Source organism: Callospermophilus lateralis, chromosome 1 (genome assembly GCF_048772815.1).
Source record: "Callospermophilus lateralis isolate mCalLat2 chromosome 1, mCalLat2.hap1, whole genome shotgun sequence".
Taxonomy (NCBI): domain Eukaryota; kingdom Metazoa; phylum Chordata; class Mammalia; order Rodentia; family Sciuridae; genus Callospermophilus; species Callospermophilus lateralis.
This window is the reverse complement of record NC_135305.1, coordinates 139,820,807-139,840,744: the sequence shown is the minus strand read 5'-3', so window position 1 is coordinate 139,840,744 and position 19,938 is coordinate 139,820,807.

The window sequence follows — 19,938 nt, the reverse complement described above, 5'->3', positions numbered from 1 at the left end:
GATGCATAATATGTCTTTGCACTTAGAAAATAAAAAACTTAATCTCAAACTCAATCCTTGATGTTTATCCTAGGTGATCAATTTCTTAAGGGCAGGCATGATTCAGTTCTCATATGGGATCCAGGTTACCTCTTCATGCACCAGGAAGTGGGAAAAGAAGAAATGCTATTTCCAGGATACTCTGGAGAATTCCCAGCCTGGGAAGCCCCATGGGACACCTGATCCATATTTCATTAGCAATTTTTAATTGCATTTATTTTTTAAATACATGACAATGGAATGCATCACAATTCTTATTACACATATAGAACACAATTTTTCATATCTCTGTATATCCCAGAATAGCTGAAGCAATCCTTAGCAGGAAGAGAGAAGCAGGTGGCATCACTATACCAGAACTTAAAATATACTACAGAGCAATAGTAACAAAAACAGCATGATATTGGCACCAAAACAGGCTGGTAGACCATGGTACCAAATAGAGGACACAGAGACTAATCACAAAAGTACAATTATCTTATATTAGACAAAGGTGCCAAAAACATGCATTGGAGAAAAGATAGCCTCTTTTAATAAATGGTGCTGGGAAAACTGGAAATCCATATGCAACAAAATGAAATTTCATTAGCAATTTTAAAAGGAGGAACTGGGGTGCTTACATTCAGAGAATGGTAGAGTGCTTACATGGCATTTATGATACCCTGGGTTTGATCCCAATATCCCCAAAAAGGAGGGTGGTGAAGGTGGGAGTTTAATATGCAAACTTAAGTTATCATTCCAAATACACCACTGTGAATTTGGAAGGGGGATGACTACTGAGCTAAAGTCAGTCCAAGAGGAAGGATAAATGTGCTACTGGTTAGGGTCCCTCACCTTGTACTCTCCCCTTCCCTCTGTGCAGCTCTGTGCAGAATTAAAAAGCGTCCTAGTACCAGCTATTTAGCATGATGAAAGGTATCTCTTACAAAACTGAGCAGGAGAGAGGAGTTATTCTAAGGAGAAGACTGGTTCTGCAGAGTTGGAATCTTCTGATGACCTGGACAAGATTCCTGAGGACAGGCTAGATACCTTCCTTGGAGCATCACCTTCAGCCCCAGGGGTTCTAGAAGGAGGAAGAGCAGGACACCTGGCAGAGAGTCAAGTGTGATGATGGGTTTTTTTGTTGTTGTTTTTCAGAATCAGCATCACAAGGTCAACATGCTGAAGGTGGTGAAGGTGAACACTTGGGATTCTGAGGTTCAAATTCCAGGAAACTGTGGGACTTGGGGAATGGGTCACTTCATCTATCTGAGCCTCTGTCTCCTCTTGAACTTGGGTTTCTCTATGAACTATAAGTGGGAGAAAAATCAAAAAATGCTCTTGAAAAGTATAGATCCTCCTTGACTTATCTTGAGATTAAATTCATAAGTAAAAAGCATTATAAGTGGAAAATGCATTTAATACATCCAACCTACAGAGCATACTATTTTGTTTTACCTCATGAGTAGAAGCTGCAATTCACTCTCCTGATCAATATCATGAGTGAATATTAGCATATTAGCCTGAGTGAAGACCAAAATTTAAAATTTGAAGTATACAGTTTCTATTAAAGAAATATTGCTTTTATATCATTGTGAAGGGATAAATTCTAATATTGAACCATCATAAATTTAGAGACAGCCTGTAATTGTTCTGTAAATCTGAAGGATAGTGGTAACATATTGATTCAAGTGTGCTGCTTCAGAAGACATGTCATTTATGCTACCACAAATTCTGATACCTTGAGTTCCCCATTCCAATTTTATTGATATGTACCTCAGGTGGAGTCTTTGTGATAGAAAAAGTCCACTTTACCCTTTCTCATTAGTTCAATGAATTACTTCTATTTCCAGAAGTTAAGACATTCCTAGGATAATTCTTTCAAACTGGTTTTAACAGAATGTAAAATGCATAGAAAAAAGAATATATGGCATTGAAGACATTATTTGTTAAACAAGCAATAGCAGTAAGGACACATCTTCATTAAGTTATGTCTATATCAGGAGCAGGGACAGACATTATACATATTCACTTAATTCAACATTTCTTTCTGCTTTTCTCAAACTTGCTAAGGACTAATTTTGCAAAATGTAAGCCTAGTTTTTCTAAAGACTTTATCCATCCATATGGATGAGAGTGTTGTGTTTTTCAAGACTGGAATGTGCTGATACAGTTTTCTACCATCAGCAGCCTGGAGAAGTTCCTGGGACCGATATCTCTTGCTGTACTTAATCACTGCTTCCAACTGTCACTCATAATGTTCCTTTTTCTACTATTCTGTTCCTTGAGTCAGGGAACTCAATGCCTAAAATAAGGCCAAATAAGAATTAGTGGAAGATTATAATCAAAATTCACTTTGTGCTTTCTTTAAAACAACAAATAATGTCTTTAGTTACAAAATTTTAGAAAAATATGGAACATTACAAATCAAGTTATGCTGATATTCATAGAAAAGCACCACATTAATGCAGCATGACCATATTAAACAGAAATAAATATAAAATATTTTCTCTCATGTAAATTTGTAAATACATTTATTTTTCAGATTACACATTTAGTGAGATACTCATTCTTTTTATTGTCAAACAATTCTAGTTTTCATTTTTGGAAATTACCTGATAATGGATTTTGATATTTATTCAGTATATAACTCCTTCACTTATATATATGCTTAAGTCATTTGTGGTGAGCAGAAATCACCTAATGTTGTTTTTAATTGTGGTAAGAACACTTGACATGATATCTACCCTCTTAACAAATTTTTAAGGACATACAGCATTGGTTAAATACTTAGGAATAGGATTGTGGGCCATAGGGTAAGATGTCCTTGTTTTGTTTTGTTTTTGGTACCAGGGATTTAGCTCAGCATCACTTAACCACTGAGCCACATCTCTAGCCCTTTATTTTCTATTTTGAGGCTGTAAGCAACTTAGCCTCCCTAAGTTTAAGGCTAGCCTCAAATTTGCAATCCTCCTGACTCAGCCTCCTGAGTTGCTGAGCACCACTGCAACCAGCATGAAGTCCTTTCTAGACTTCCCTGTTCCACACTCCAGCTGCCACTCCATTAGGCTCTAGATGGTGCCTTCACTTCTGTTCTCAGCAGTGGTCCCTTCCAGTGTTCCCAATGTAAAGGCAGGAGGGTGCAAAAGGGCTGAAACCAAAGCTTCCATTTTAGGAAGGAGTGTTTAGTCAGGAACCCTGATCTACAACAATTATCCCTTTTCTCAGTGGGGACCATCACTGACTGCACCCTGCAGCTCTGAAGACTGGACATAGGTCAAAGGTATTACTGTAGTTGCAATAGCTCATCACCCTAAACCATACACTCTCAACCCTTCAGAGGAGATTGGGAGACCTCACTGGATCCCAGGGGTCAGATCCACAGCCTTGGCACATGCCAATCCCTTGTACCTCCTGCTCCTGCATTTTGTGTACACCCATATACCTTGCATACAAAACTGTTCCAAGTTCCCTCAGTTGCCCATTTTGTGCACGTGTGCCCATTCTTCATTCATAACTTCCAAAGCTGTGTCCTAGCAACAGGTCCAATAGTGCCTGGGCCTTAGACCTAGTTAGCAGCTAAAGAAGAACACCTGGCACTCGTCTCTCAAAATCAAAAATTGGACTTTCCTCCAACTGCTCCTATGGGTAGTTCCCTGGATAAGCTTTGCCCCTCACCACTGTCCCAGGACTTGATTAGCAAAGACCTGCCAGAAGGGCTCAAGTCTCTGGAGTCTGCTCACCATGCTCAACGAGTTCCTGTGCCACATATCAACTTTGCAGGCCATCCTGCAAGTATCCAATGACTGTGTAGAGGCAGTTTGTAAAAGCATCTCCAAGATGTTCCTCCATGATCCTACAGATCCTGTGTTCCTTTATAACCATCCTTAATAGAAACTGCAGGCCTCTTTTTCTGAGGAAGAGGCTGCTATCTGCTTGGAATTTCAAGATATTCTGCAACTCAGACTGTGTACTCAGAAAACTGACTTCCTGTTTGGCACAGGAACAGGAAAGTCATAACTTTTAGCCTGAAACACACTGGTGTGCCCAAGACCCTGCATAGGGAGAAGTGTGGTCAGAGCCCTGGGAGAGAATGGGAAATGGATGGCTGAGCAGGAGAAAGATCTGGTAGTCATGGAGGAATCTGACCATCAGAAAAGGGGCTACAATGGCCCTGGGGGTGTACAAACTGCATTTAAGCTCCTGGTGGACTGTGAAAGCCTGTCTTCCTTCATGCCCAGGCCCGAGGCTCTTCAGAGAAGCCTCCATGCTGAGATCTCCAAATACATCTAAGAAGAATAAAACCTGTCTGATTTTACATGTGAGCTCCTACCCCCAATAAAGCACCACATTCATACAGCTGCACTTGAGATGTCTCACTGCTGAAGAGGAAGGGTCCAGGTTGACCACACTCCAGGCTGTCCCTCAGGTACTCAGAAAAAGAGAAAAAGAAAAGTTCTCGGGGCTGGGGATGTGGCTTAAGCAGTAGCGCGCTCGCCTGGCATGCATGCAGCCAGGGTTCGATCCTCAGCACCACATACAAACAAAGATGTTGTGTCCGCTGAAAACTAGAAAATAAATATTAAAAAATTCCCTCTCTCTCTCTCTCTCTCTCTCTCTCTCTCTCTCTCTCTCTCTCAAAAAAAAAAAAAAAAAAGAAAAGAAAAGAAAGAAAAGAAAAGAAAAGAAAAAGAAAAAAAAGAAAAGAAAAGTTCTCCATCTCCCTCCTGGCCTCAAAGGTTCCCAGGAAGAAAGCCTGGTGTGAGAAAGTGGCAGATGCAACAACAGGACACACAGTAGCATTGAGGAACCACATTCCCACACTGGATAGTTGTAGGCTGTGAAAATATAAGATTTCTCTGCTGCCATGTAGGACCTTCTGAAGCTACCACCACTTTGGAACTGGGTTTTCCAGTCACTGCTGAAAACCTCAACCACAAGAAGAAAGTAGCACTCTAGAACATCAACAGCATACTGAGGAGTGAGGCCATCTGGGTTTGCAGCACCACACAGCTTTCCCACTCTCTTTTCCTGACTCCCTCATGGACCACTCCTCTGGCTGCTGCCCCTCAAGGGTCCAGCATGAATGCACAGCAGAGGAAGTGCAGGAGGGTCAGGGCTTCCAGGTGCCCTTCTGGAATCTGCTGCAGTGTCAACCTCTCTGTATCCTGTGTCTTGCAGGAAGTGTGGCTTGCCCACCCTTCTCTCCTCCTCAGAACCCCTTCCAGGACCCTCTTTAAACTCCCTGGCCTCTGCCTCAGTCACTTTGTTAACACCTGCTCCTTCCCCTGCTTCAGGCAAGGATAGTATCAAAGACCACGTGGAGCTTTGCCTGATCCTTCAGCTGGGGCAGCTGTTGCTCCCTACTTATGTGGGCTAACTCTGAGTTGGAAGGATCCTGCCCCTTTGTATTCCAGTACTTCCACAAAGAGTCCCCAACTCCAAAGTGTGTGGACACTCCTGTCTCCTTCCAGAGGCCCCCTCCCTTTCTAGACTCTAGCAACACCTTCTTCCCCAGCCTTCCAATTACTGACTTTACCCTCAATTCTAGCCTCTCAGCAAGCACATTAACGGGCTTGGCTTCATAGCCAGTGTCTGGTATCTGACTTCTGTGTCACCCTCATGGGCACCACTTCCCTTTCCAACCTCTTCTATTGAGGTTTTCGCTAGCTCCAGGGGAATTTACTGTCCTCTGCCCTGGCCTTTTTGCCATTCTGCAGTGTGGGCACAGCTTCAAACTTGGGCACCTCCAGCTTGCTGGCATTGAGTTTCTGCTGCCCTACCCCATCTGTGAAGTGTCCTGTTAACCTTGCCCATGTTTGGGGCCCCTGATGACCAGAGAATGAAACCTCTGCCTTTCCCAGTTCTCTCCAGTATGAAGATGTGGCAGTTCCAGTTCTAGCTCCAGCACCAGCCCCGACCTTTACTCCAAGCCAGTCAACCTCACACAGCCCAACACCGTCAAAACACCATGTTGAACACCTGTGCCAGTACCCAGCCAGTCTTTGCTGTCAGCTGGGTTGTATTCTCCCCTGGTATATACACTGCCTCTGCCATTGCAGCTGCCACCCACAGGTCTGGTATCTGTTCCGCTGCCACCAGTGTTTGACTACCAGTTTTTGGTCCCAAACTAGGCATCCCTGCCCTTCATCAGCCAACAGAAGCCTGGCCTCTTCGGGGTTGGTAGTGTCAGCAGCATCAGGGGGCTCTGTGAGGAGGTAGTTGCCCTATATCTGATATCCAACTCTGGGGCACTGAACATCTCTTCAGAAAGAAGAGGGACTCCAAGCACCAAACATTGCTAAGGGGAAAACTTGGGCCTGAACACATGTGGCCCCCTAGCCAGAGCTCCTTTGTGGTGACTATGGGACATAGCACTAAGCACAATCATGTGCTTGGAGCCACTGGTATCCCTACATTTAGTCACATGCCCAAAGGCCTGCCCAAGAAGAAACCCCCCAATTTCAACTTGGAGTTGGACCAGAGCCACTCACTGTAAGCAAGGCTATATCTAGGTGCACATCCATACCAGTCTAACTCTGGAAGCTCTGCTTTTCAAGAGGGTGCAGTTAGGAGGAAACTTGCTTTGAAACTTGAACTGTTCAGGGATCTTCTGGACACAGAACTTCTGGGACAGCTACCAGACCACCCTTCTCCAGGTCAGGACCCACTCCTGTTCAAGAGGCAAAGGCTACCCTGAGAGAGTATCCACTTGTCCCATGTTGGATCTCATGAAAACTCCATTTAGATATGAATTTAGAGGTATTTCCTTTATCTTTGTGATCCTGAGGCAAACTGGAAGGTCAGGGACTCATTCAATCCCCACCTACTTTCCTGAAGATTTTCCCTCAATGTTGGTAGCATGAAGCTGTGATCTTATTTGGACTTAGGGATCCAGAATCCTTACAGCTATAAAAAGAGGCTCTTGGTCCATGGCTTGGAGATCCAGAGGAGAGGCCCACCCTCCACACTGGAGGTCCACAGATCCAGAGAAGAGTCCTGCCCACCACACCGAAGATCTGGAGGAGAGGTCCACCCAGCATCTGGAGATAATGCGGTGAGCCACCCGCACTGGGGTTCCTTATTCACCAAAGCGTGTCTCCACAGCCCAACATCAGGGTACATATAGGCTTGAAGCTGCCACCACCATGAAACTGGGATATAGCTGCTTTTATCAAGGGACAAGAAGGGACCTGGCAAGACATCACCAAGGTCCCTATGGACCCAGCTGCACCAGAAGTTTCTTTACTAGGGGTGCTAATAGTTATCCTGTTGCTGAGGTAACAGGGGGTCTTGCCTGGGGGTTGCCTAATTCTTGTTTCTCCTATTAACAGCCAAATTCTTATGATTCCCCTCTCACTTGTCATATAATCTAATACCTCCATATTCTCACATCCTACCTCATAAACATCTCAGCTAACCACCCAGTCTCCCTTCTGCCATTAGAAACTGTAAGCCATTATGCAAACCTATTGACTATAAGGTAGAAGATAACTGAACTCATAATTTCTGATTATATGATAAAACTGTAAATGTAAAAATAGAAGCTAACTGATATATGGCTGTACATTGGGTACATTGAGTGCAGTAATATTGATTTCTCCCTTAAAAGCAAGGTATTGGTAACCTATGGGGACACCATAAGACAATAGGGCAGAAGTTGTAATACCTTGGATCTACACTGCAAGAGAGGAAGACTCATAGACATCATAAAAAAACAAGAGAGGAAAGTTCCCCAAACAAACCAAGATACTATAACAATAGAATCCATAGTGAAGTAGTTGAAATGTCAGAGAAGGAGTTCAGAATATACATAACTAAAATGATTTGGGAATTAAAGAACAACATAAGTGAGCAGATACAGGCAAAAATCAATCACTCCAACAAAGAGATAAGAGAAAAATACAGGCAACCATCAATCACACCAACAAAGAGATAAGGGAGAAAATACAGGTTGCAAGAGATTACTTCAAGAAAGAATGATACTAAAAAAAAATTCTTGAAAGAAGGAAACAGTAAGCCAATGAAAAAACTCAATAGATAGCATCACCAACAGACTAGATCACTTGGATGTCAGGACCTCAGACAATGAAGACAAAATATACAATCTTGAAAATAAAGTTTACCTCACAGTGAAGATAGTAAGGATATTCTGAATATCCAAGAATTATGGGATTCCATAAAAAGGCCAAATTTAAGATTTATTGGGATATAGGAGGGTTCAGAGATTCAAACCTAAGGAATGCACAATCTCATCAATGAAATAATAGCAGAAAATTTCCCAAGCATGAATAATGAAATGGAAAATCAAATACACCGAATATATAAAATTACAACAGATCTACATCAAGACATATTACAATGAAAATGCCTAGCATAGAGAATAAGGATAGAATTAAAGGTCACAAGAAAGAAAAATCAGATTTCTCATAAGGAAAGACCAATTTGGATCTCAGCAGATTTTTCAACCCAGACTCTCAAAGCTAGGAGATCCTGGAACAACATATACCAAGCTCTAAAAGATACTGGATGCCAACCAAGAATCTTATATCCAGCAAAATTAAGCTTCAAATTTGAAGATGAAATAAAAAAAAACTTCCATGACAAACAAAAGCTAAAAGAATTTACAGCAAAAGCCTGCACTACAGAACATTCTTGGCAAAATATTCCATGAGGAGGAAATGAAAAACAACATTGAAAATTGGCAAAGGGAAGAACTACAATAAAGGAAAAACCAACCCAAAGTATAAACCAAGTCAAGCAAAATACCAAAAATAAACAAAAATGACTGGTTATATAATTTATGTCTCTTTCAATCCTTTTGGATAAATTTTTACCCATAAAAATTTTAACTACAATATCATAATTTTTCAGGTTTGTTTATTTTGTATTTTTTTGTTTTCCATTTCTCTTCACAAAGTTACACAAATATTTTCTTTTAAGTTTTAGCATTTTGTATGTGATTCTGCAATATGTATTTGGGGTAAAAATGGGAGTTCATAATCCAATTGAGTCAAATGTATGAAAGATGATTTATCATGAGCTTTGTAATGTTTTGAACAACCAATAAAAAAAAGTTTTAGCATTTTGTTATATTTTAATATATAATGAAAATTATATATTTTAATATATAATTGCCTGTGATATGAGATGAGGTATATTTTAGTCTCTTATAATTAAAAATCCATTATTCAATATTCAAGGATGAAAAAGATCAATCAGAGTAAAAAATGTTTTATAAGATATTTATAAAGGTAAGGGAAAGGTTGAGAGAAATTAACAAATTTTGCGAAGCACCTTTCCTTCCATAAACTTGGAGAGGTAGGATGTGAAAGAAGAGAAAGCCATTATGAAAAAAAAAACTTGTAGGAGAAGGTAACCTAGCTGAAGTTATTCCCACCAAAAGCATGTATAAAACACTCACAGTCTTAATAGAGTCTTATAGGGAAGAATAAAACATCTCACTCTACTATTAAGTTCATCTCTTTCTGATGGAACTCAACAAGAAACCACATAACAAGGGGGGGGTACTCCATGAGAGGGGGAGAGCTAAATGCCCAAGCTTACAGAATATGTCTCACCAAAAAGTGAAATATGGAGAAAGGAGCCAATATGGCAGCCATTTGTTACATGAGGCTACTGAGTTTTTGAAATGTGTCTAGTCTGAATTGAGGTGGGCTATGTGTTAAATAGTCATTAGATTCCAAAAAATTGCTAGGACAAAGAAAAAGAACATGAAATATCTTACAATTATTTTCTTTGCAAATTATGTTGGCAATCCACTGGGTAAAATGAAAATATATTAAAATTAATTTCTCTATTTGTTTAAAAAAAGTAAAGGAGAACAAGGTAGCATATTCTGTACCTTCACTGTAGTACTATATATCCATATTTATATGTTGTCATTTTTTATATTTGTGTTATCAAAATTCATATAACTATAGAACTAAATAGGGAAAATTGTACCATATATAAATTAGTTCTCAACAAACATGACTTTAAAAAGAAATCTAGTTCATGAAGTGTTTTAACAGTATTGGGCACATATTAACCACCTGATAAATAATGGCTATTATTGTGGTTCATTAAAATAACCAGCATCAAGCTGTTTTCATAGTGGGGTAGGGAGGAGGAACATGGGAGGAATAGACAAACTATAGATAGGGCAAAGGGGTAGGAGGGGAAGGGAGGAGGAATGGGGTTAGAAATGATGGTGGAATGTGATGGACATAATTATCCAAAGTAATGTATAAAGACATGAATGGTGTAGAATATACTTTGTATATAACCAAAGATATGAAAAAATTGTGCTCTATATAAGTAACATGAATTGTAATGCATTCCATTGTCACATATAACAAATCAGAATAAAAAATTTTTTAAAAAGAGAGGTTCTTGGCCTTGATTTTTCTCATTTCTTTGTCATTTGAGCTCTGTTGAGATATTTGGCCCTAAGTCATTTGATGGGGAAATTTGAAATTCACAGATTTGTGGTACCAAATATTGAAAAAAGATATAAGGTAACCCACTTGAATCAAATGTATGGAAGATGATATACCATGAGCTTTGTAATGTTTTGAACAACCAATAAAAAAATATTTTTAAAAAAAAGGAACCAGTGTGTTTGGGAGATAGCTGTTGTACTATGTAACTATAGGGGATACTATTAGGGGAAATTTAGCTCCCTGCTATGCTTATAGTTATGAACCTATGGCCAAGAAAAAGATGACTTACTACTGTAACACAGCATAGCCCATAGATAATGTTAGACTCAAAAGATGACCTTTCAATGGGTCACTAAATTATTATTTTGCAACTAGAATTGTTTTGTCAAAGATCAAGGAGATTGGATAAAATGTCATAAGTTCAACCTTTATTTAATGCTTTTACATAATCAATACTTCTCTAAAGAAGGGTCTAAACTCATTGTGCAAAGACCTTGGGCACCAAAACAGAGGCATAAGCCAGATGATGTCAAAGGGTAAGACAGAATGATGGTAATCTCTATAAACCTGGAAGCTTCCCAGTTCCTACAGGTACTCCACTTACCTTAGCTGGACTTCAGCTGGCTCTCCCTCCAGTCAATGGAGCTACTAGAGTATCAGAGGAAATACCCACTTCTCGATATGATGAGTCTGAAATGGTCTTCCCTCTTAAAACCCATCAGGACACTCAATTTGGACACAGCATCTACCCAAACAGAGCAGGGCAATTCCCACTAAGATAGTGCCCCATGAGAGGGGCATAGCTAAATAAATGCCCAAGCTCAGTCAACTGGCTATTTCTAGACCTACACCCCATTTTCAACTTCTGATCTATTAAGCTAGAAAAGCTCTACCCCACCTTACCATAATGACTCTCAAAAGTTGATGGAACTATTTTATAGCATCATTGCTACCCACCACCCCACTTGGGCCCTTAAACAGGCTTTACTTAATATAATATTAACTGCTGATGAGAGCTGATGAGAAATATCTGAAATAAGGCTAATGAGGAGTACAGAGTTTTCATCAGGCTGGTACCCAAAATAATCTGGATCTAGTAGAAAAAAAACACTCGAGGAACAAAATTAGAATCCAAATGAAAAAGACAATAGGATCTGACTGGACCACTACTGTAAGGGGATCCTGAGAGGACTCAGGTGGAAGGTATCCAAGCCAAAGAATTTAAACAAAATGCTACAACAGGGGAACACCAAAGACCCCTCACCTGGATAGAAAAAGTATATCAGTCATATATAGACAACATACCAACTTAGACCCAGAAGGCCCTGAGAAAGTATAGATGGTCCATATTTTGACCTTTATTGGACAAAGCACTCCTGACAGGTGCAAGTTTCAAAAAATTGAAGGAGCAATGGTCATGAACTCCTCCCAGGTAGTGGACTTAGCCTACAAGGCCTATAATGACCAGGATGGGTCACCATTGTCATCTAAAACATTCAAGGATGGTAATCTAAAGCCAGGGGACTTTACATGAGAAGGAAAACGGACATTATTAAAGAATACATGTACAAAACATGTACCACAATAAAAATGGCATTGGATGAAAAACTGCCCCAAACTCTAAAAAGAACTAGCTCAGTAAAGAGCCAAAGGGTCAGCTAATGGATGTCAATGATTACTTCACTGAAGACTGAAGAGACCTGGGGGCTCCCATGACCTGTTCATCTTCAATCACTATCTCCCTACAGGAACCCTGGGTACAATTGACAGGAATAGATTTGTAGACTTCCTGACTAATACTGGAGCTACATATTCAGTCCTAACACCCCACTGACCAAAAAAACTAATTGAATTATACCTATTACAGGAACATCTGAAAATCCCCAGAACTAGGCTTTCCTGCAGCTTCTGGAATGCAGCTCAGGAGATCTGAACTTAACTCTGTACCAGAAAGTCTGGTCCCACTCCTAGGTAGGAACTGCTATTCAAACTAAATGCTCAAGTAACCTTATTCACAAATAGGATAGAATACAAGGGTACAAGTGATACCTGAGCAGGCACTTAATCTTTAGCTGATGTTGATGAAGAAGAAGCTATCTGAGGGTGAGTCAACATGCCCTGAAATCTATCAGCATGTTAATCAAGCAGTGTGGGCTGATGGGACTTAAGGTAAAACTAAACATACCTGCCTATTATAATCCTCTTAAAAAGAGGGGTACCACCACATTGCTTAAAACAGTACCTCTTATGGCACATGTGATTTGAAGGAATTCAATGTGTAAAATGCTACCTGATGCAGCCTTTTCAGTCACCTTGTGATGATGATATTCTACCTGTAAAGAAATGTGTTTTGAGGAACATCACTTTGTTCAGGGTTTGTTGGGCTTTAATAAAATTATCCAAGACATTCATCCTATAGTGCCTATACTCTTATACTCTTCTGAATGCCTTGCCTGCAGAAAGCAGATGGTTTACTGCCCTTGACTTATTTATTTATTTTTAGGGTCCATTTCTGGGGACTGTTCTTGATTGGAAAATGTGCCTTCATTTACATTCCACTAAAAAGTGAATTGCAATTTTTGCCTTTGAGTGGATAGACCTCAAACAATCCTTTAGGGGCTGAGGTTGTAACTCCGTGGCAGAGCACTTACCTAGCACATGTGAGGCACCACCTACAAATAAAGAAATAAAATAAAGGTATCATGTTCACCTACAATTTAGAAAATTACAAACAACCCTCTAATACTGTTGGGCTGCACTTCCCCCAAAGAATTTAGGAATTTGCCTACATTTTTTTTTAAAAAATGACTAAATATTTAAGAAATATGTACATAACTTGTGAGCTTTGAATGGAAAGTACCAGCTGGATTAATCATGACTCTAGTGGATGATGGGAAGAAGGCCACTGACAGCATTCAGGCCCCCAGGACTCACAGTTAGGAGGATTCCAGGGGATGGCAGATTATTGGAGAATATGGATACCAAATTTAGGCCTTGTAGCAAAGCCCTGATATGAGGCTTTAACTGGAATGGGTTTCAAGTATTCATTTTTTATTAGTTCTTTTTAGTTGTATGTAAACAGGATTCATTTTGACATAATTATAAAAGCATGGAATATAATTTGGTTGAATTCAGTCCCCAGTACTTCCTCTTTTCCTCTCTTCCCCTCTTCCTCTATTCCCTTTCTTCTACTCTACTGATATTCCTTCTATCTATAATTTTTAAAATACTACCTTATAGATACACATACATATCTATACAGTAAAATTCACTGCAGTATACTCAAATATGTATATTGTATTCTTTGGTCAGTTTCCTTTCACAATTCCTCCCTTTTACCATCCCTTCTCCCTTCCCCAGAGTTCCCTTCCTTTTTTTGTAAAGAGAGAGAGACACAGACAGAGAATTTTTTAGTATTTATTTTTTAGTTTTAAGTGGACACAACATCTTTTTATTTTTATGTGGCGCTGAGGATCGAACCCAACACCCCGCACATGCCAGGTGAGCATGCTACCGCTTGAACCATATCCCCAGGCCCCCTTCCTTTATTCTACTAATCTCTCTTCTATTCTCATGGGATTCCAACCCTTTTCCTCTTATTTTGGTCTAGTTTCCTCATATCAGAGAGACCATTTGACCTTTGACTTTCTGGGTCTGGTTTATTTCACTTAGCATAATGTGTTTCTGTTCCATTGATTTATCAGGAAATCCCATAGTTTTATTTTTCTTTATGGCTGACCAAACTCCATGGTATATGTATACATCACATGTTCTTTATCCATTCATCTGTTGACAGGCATCTAAGCTGTTTTTATAACCTGGCCATTTTGAACTGGACTGCTATAAACATTGATGGGACTGAATCCCTATAGTATGCCTATATTCGATCTTTTGGATATATACCAAGGAGTAGGATAGCTGAGTTACATGGTGGTTCCATTCCTAGTTTTTGAAGAAATCTCCATACTGCCTTCCACAGAAGTTACACCAGTTTACAGTCCCACCAGCAATGTATAAGTGTAACATTTCCCCCACATGTCCACCAACACTTATTATTTATATTCTTGATAATTGCCATTCTGACTGGAGTGAGTTAAAAATCTCAACATCATTTTGATTTGCATTGCCCTGGTTCCTAGAGATGCTGAGAATTTTTTCATATATTTATTGGCCAGTTCAATTCTTTGGAAAGCATCTTTTTAAGTTTTATGCCCATTTATTAATTGAATATGTTTTTGGAGTTCTTTATATGTATTCTGAATATTAATGCCTTGAGGAGCACAAAGCAAAGACTTTACCCATTCTGTAGGGTCTCTCTTTATGCTCTTAATTTTTCCTTTAATATACAGAATGTTTCTTTAATAGAATGCTATCCTATTTATTGATTTTTGTTTTTTTTTTCTTGCACTTTAAATGGTATAATTGGGTCAAATGGTAGTTCCATTCCTACTTTGTTGAGGAATCTCCATAGTGCCTTCCAGAGTGGTTGCACCAATTTGCAATCCCCCCAGCAATGCATGAGTGTACTTTTCCCCCATATACTTGCCAAAATTGTTACTTGTATTCTTGATAATTGCCATTTTGACTGGAGCGAGATGAAATCTCATTGTAGTTTAAATTTGCATTTCTCTAATTTCTAGAGATGTTGAACATTTTTTCATATGCTCACTCATATTTCTTCTGTGAAATATCTGTTCAGTTCTTTTGCCAATTTATTGATTGAGTTATTTGTGTTTTTTGGTATTAATTTTTTTCAGTTCTTTTTATATCTTGGGATATTGATGCCCTATTTTAGGTGCAAGTGGCAAAGAGTTTCTCCCATTCTATAGGTTCTATCATCACGCTCTTGATTGTTTCCTTTGCTGTGAAGAAAATTTCTAATTTGATGCCCAACCATTTGTTGATTTTTTAAAATTTGTTGTATTTTAGAAGTCTTTTCAAGGAAATCATTTCCGGAGCCAACATGTTGGAGTGTTAGGCCTACATTTTTTTCTAGATGTTGCAGGATTTCTGGTCTAATTCTAGATTTTTGATCCACTTTGAGTTGAGTTTTGTGAAGGATGAGAGACGGGGTTAAATTTTATTCTACTTTATGCGGATTTTAGTTTTCCCATCACCATTTGTTGAAGAGGCTATCTTTTCTCCAATATATATATTTTTGGCATTTTGGTCTAGTATGAGAAAACTGTATTATGTGAGTTTGTCTCTGTATCTTCTATATCATTGATCCACATGTCTATTTTGGTGCCAATACCATGTCGTTTTTGTTAACTGTAGTATAATTCGCGGTCTGGTATTGTGATGTCTCCTGCTTTACTTTTCTTGAAAAAGATTGCTTTGTCTCTCCTGGGCCTCTTAATTTTCCAAATGAATTTCATGACTGATTTTTCTATTTCTGTGAAGAACATCATTGGAATTTTAATGAGAATTGCATTAAATCTGTTAGAATTTTTGGTAATATGGCCACGTTCTTGGCCATGTCCAAGAACTTGGGAGATCTATTAAGATCTTCTAAGGTCTTCAGTTTCTTTCTTTAGTTGTAGTTTTCACTGTAGAGGACCTTAACCTATTTTGTTATACTGATTACCAAGTATTTTATTTCTATTTTTTGAGGCTATTGTGAATGGAATAGTTTTCTTAATTTCTCTTTCAGCTGATCAGTAATGTATAAGAATGAAATTGATTTTATACCCTGCTACTTTGTGGAATTTGAGTTTTAGAAGTTTTTGATGGAATTTTTTGAGTCTTTTAAATATAGGATCCTGTTGTCTGTAAATAGGGGTAGTTTGAGTTCTTGTTTTCCTATTCATATACCTTTAATTTCTTTCTTTTGCCTAATTGCTTTTGCTAGACTTTTAGCAACTATGTTGAATAGAAGTGGTAAAAGACAGCATCCCAGTCTTCTTCCTGTTTTTAGAGGGAATGGTTTCATTTTTTCCTCCTTTTAGAATAATGTGGGCCTTGGCTTTTACACTGTTGCAGTATGTTCCTATTGTCCCTAGTTTTTATTGTGTTTTGAACATGAATGGATGCTCAATTTGGTCAAATGCTTTCTATTTCTATATATTGAGATAATAATGTGATCCTTGTCTATGTCTGCTTATGTGGTGAATTGCATTTTTTTACTTTCATATGTTAAACCAAACTTGTGTCTCTGAGATGAAACCCATTTGATCATGGTGCACTATCTTCTTAATATGTTTTGTATGCAATTTGCTAGTATTTTATTAAGAAGTTTTTGCTTCAATTGGTGCAGCCAATATGGAAAGCATTATGGAGATTCCTTGGAAATCTGGGAATGGAATTACCATTTGACCCAACTATCCCTCTCCTCAGTCTATACCCAAAGGACTTAAAAACAGCATACTACAGGGACACAGCCACATCAATGTTTATAGCAGCACAATTCACAATAGCTAAACTGTGGAACCAACCTAGATACCCTTCGGTAGATGGATAAGAAAGTGGCATATATACACAATGAAATATTACTCAGTAATAAAAGAGAATCAAATCGTGGCATTTGCAGATAAATGGATGTAGTTGGAGAAGATAATGCAAGTGAATTTAGCCAATCCCCTCAAAAATAAAAAACAAATGCCAAATGTTTTCTCTGATATAAGGAGTCTGATTCATAGTGGTGTAGGGAGGGGGATCATGGGAGGATTAGAAGAACTCTAGATAGGGCAGAGGGGTGGGAGGGAAAGAGAGGGGGCAGGGGATTAGCAAGGATGGTGGAATGTGATAGACATCATTATCCAAAGTACATGTAAGAAAACACTAATTGGTGTCAACATACTTTATATACAACCAGATGTATAAAAAAATTGTGCTGTATATGTGTAATAAAAATTGTAATGCATTCCGCTGTTATTTATTTTTTTAAATCAATTAAAAAAAACAAAAACATTAGGATCAAACCAAATATGTTGAACTCATTTATTTATTCCAGGCAATATTAACAAGGCATTATGACCCTGGAAAATTTTAACTGACCTAGTTTAATGACTCAAGGATTGAAAATAAACTACCTAATCCTTGATCCATACCAATCTGTTAACAGAAACATGTTGAGTTTTGATCAAATATTCATATGCAAAAATCAGGTTTGAATACCTGAATATTAGAATCACTATCAATGAAATGTTCTTTGTTTCCAAAATATTTTTGAAAGAGCTTTAACTTCTATCATTTTGGTAGGAAGACAAGAGGTGAAGCTCAAGGAATCAGCACCAGAATACCTGGAATGAACTATGTTTTTTGTTTGTTTTAACCCTGTCAACCCACCTCTCTCCCAGCCCAGATTAAAACAAAGCAGAAACAGTTATAAACAGGTTATGACCAGAAAAGTTCTATGTAGAATATTTTTCTAAAATCAACTTTGCCTTTACTTCAAAGGGGAGTGAAGGGAAGGGAGGGAGGTTGGGAATGGGAAAGACAGTAGAATTAATCAGACATAACTTTCTTATGTGCATACATGAATACATGACCAGTGTAACTCCACATCATGTACAACCACAAGAATGGGAAGTTATACTACATGTGTGTATGATACATCAAAATACACTCTACTGTCATGTATTATCTAAAATTCAAAAATAAAATAAATAAATATGTAAATAAAAAGTTTTTGCTTCCTTGTTCATCAGGGATATTGCCCTAATATTTTCTTTTCTAGAAGTGTCTTTGACTTTGGTATCAGAGCTTCATATATTGAGCTTGGATGGGTTCGTTCCTCTTTTATTTCAGGAAATGATTTGAGGATTATTGGTGTAAACTTTTCTTTGAAGTTCTGGTAGAACTTGGCTGAGAATCCATCTGGCCCTTTTCTTTGTTGATAGGCTTCTGATGACATCTTCAATACCATTGTTTGAAATTGCTCTCTTTAAATTTTCTGTGCCCTCCTGGTCCAATCTGTAGGTCATATGTCTCTAGAAATCTGTCGATGTCTTCATTATTTTCTAGTTTATTGGAGTATATATTTTCAAAATAGTTTAATTATACTTTCCTTGGTTATATTTCATTTCTTATCATGAATTTCAGTAATTTGAATTTTTCCCTCTTTCTCTCAACTTTTATGTCTCATTATTTCAATTTTTGTTGTTGTTTCAATTTCCTTGATTTGGCTCTGATTTTAATTATTTCTTGTCTTCTACTACTTTGGTTATTGATTTGTTCTTCTTTTCTAGGACTTGGATTGTAACCCTCAGATTATTTATTTGGTGAATTTCTATAATTTTAATGAATGAACTCAATGCTATGAAATTTCTTCTTAGAACTGCCCTCATATGTCCCTAAGATTTTGATGTTTTGTCACTATTTTAACTTACCTCTAAGTACTTTAATTTTTTATTTTAACCCCTCATTTCATATGCTATCCATTGATCATTCAGTAGCATATTTTTTAGTCAGCAGGTGTTAGAATATCTTCCATTTTTAAAATTTTAGCATTGATTTCTGGTTTCATTCCAATATGATCTAATAGGATGTAAGGTATTATTTCTACTTTTTGTATTTGCTAATAGTTGCTTTGTGGCATAAGATATGGTCTATTTTAGAAAAGGATCCATATACTGATGAGAAGAAAGTGTATTCAGTCATGGATGGGTGAAATATTCTATATATGTCTGTTAAGTCTAAATTATTAATTGTAGTTTTTAGTTTACTATAAGTTTCTTTTTTAAAAGTTTTTGTTTGGAAGATCTATCCAGTGGTGAAAGGGGTGTGTTAAAGTCACCCAGTATTATTGTGTTGTGGTCTATTTGCTTCTTGAAATTGAGAAGAGCTTGATTGATTTATGTAAATGCACCTTCAATTGGGGCATAAATATTTATGATTGTTATGTCTTGTTGATGTATAATTCCCTTGAGCAGTATGAAATGTCCTTCTTTGTCCCTTCTGATTAACTTTGGCTTGAATCAACTTTCTCTAATATGAGATCCATGTGAATGATTTGTTTTTTTCCAATCCTTTCACCTCAGTCTATGGTTGTCTTTGCATATGAAATGAGTCTCTTGGAGACAGCACATTGTTGGGTCTTGTTTTTTAATCCAAATTGCCAGGATATGTCTTTTGATTGATGAGTTTAGGCCATTTACATTTAATGTTATTGTTGAGAAGTGATTTTTATTCCCTATCATTTTTATGTATTTCTGGTTTTTAATTGGAGTTAGCTTCTCTTTTGATTGACTATTCTTCTAGTGTAATTCCTCCCTTTACTGGCTTTCACTTTTATTTTTCATTTCTTCTTTATGAAATATCTTATTGAGTATGTTTTATAGTGCCTACTTTCTAGTTGTGAATTCTTTTAACTTTTATTTACTGTGGGAAGTTTTTATTTTATCAAATCTGAAGCTTAAATATTGCTGGATATAGTATTATTTGTTGACATTCATTTTCTTTCAGAGTTTGATGTGTATTATTCAAAGACCTCCTAGCTTTGAGAGTCTGGGTTGAAAAATGAGCTGAAATACAG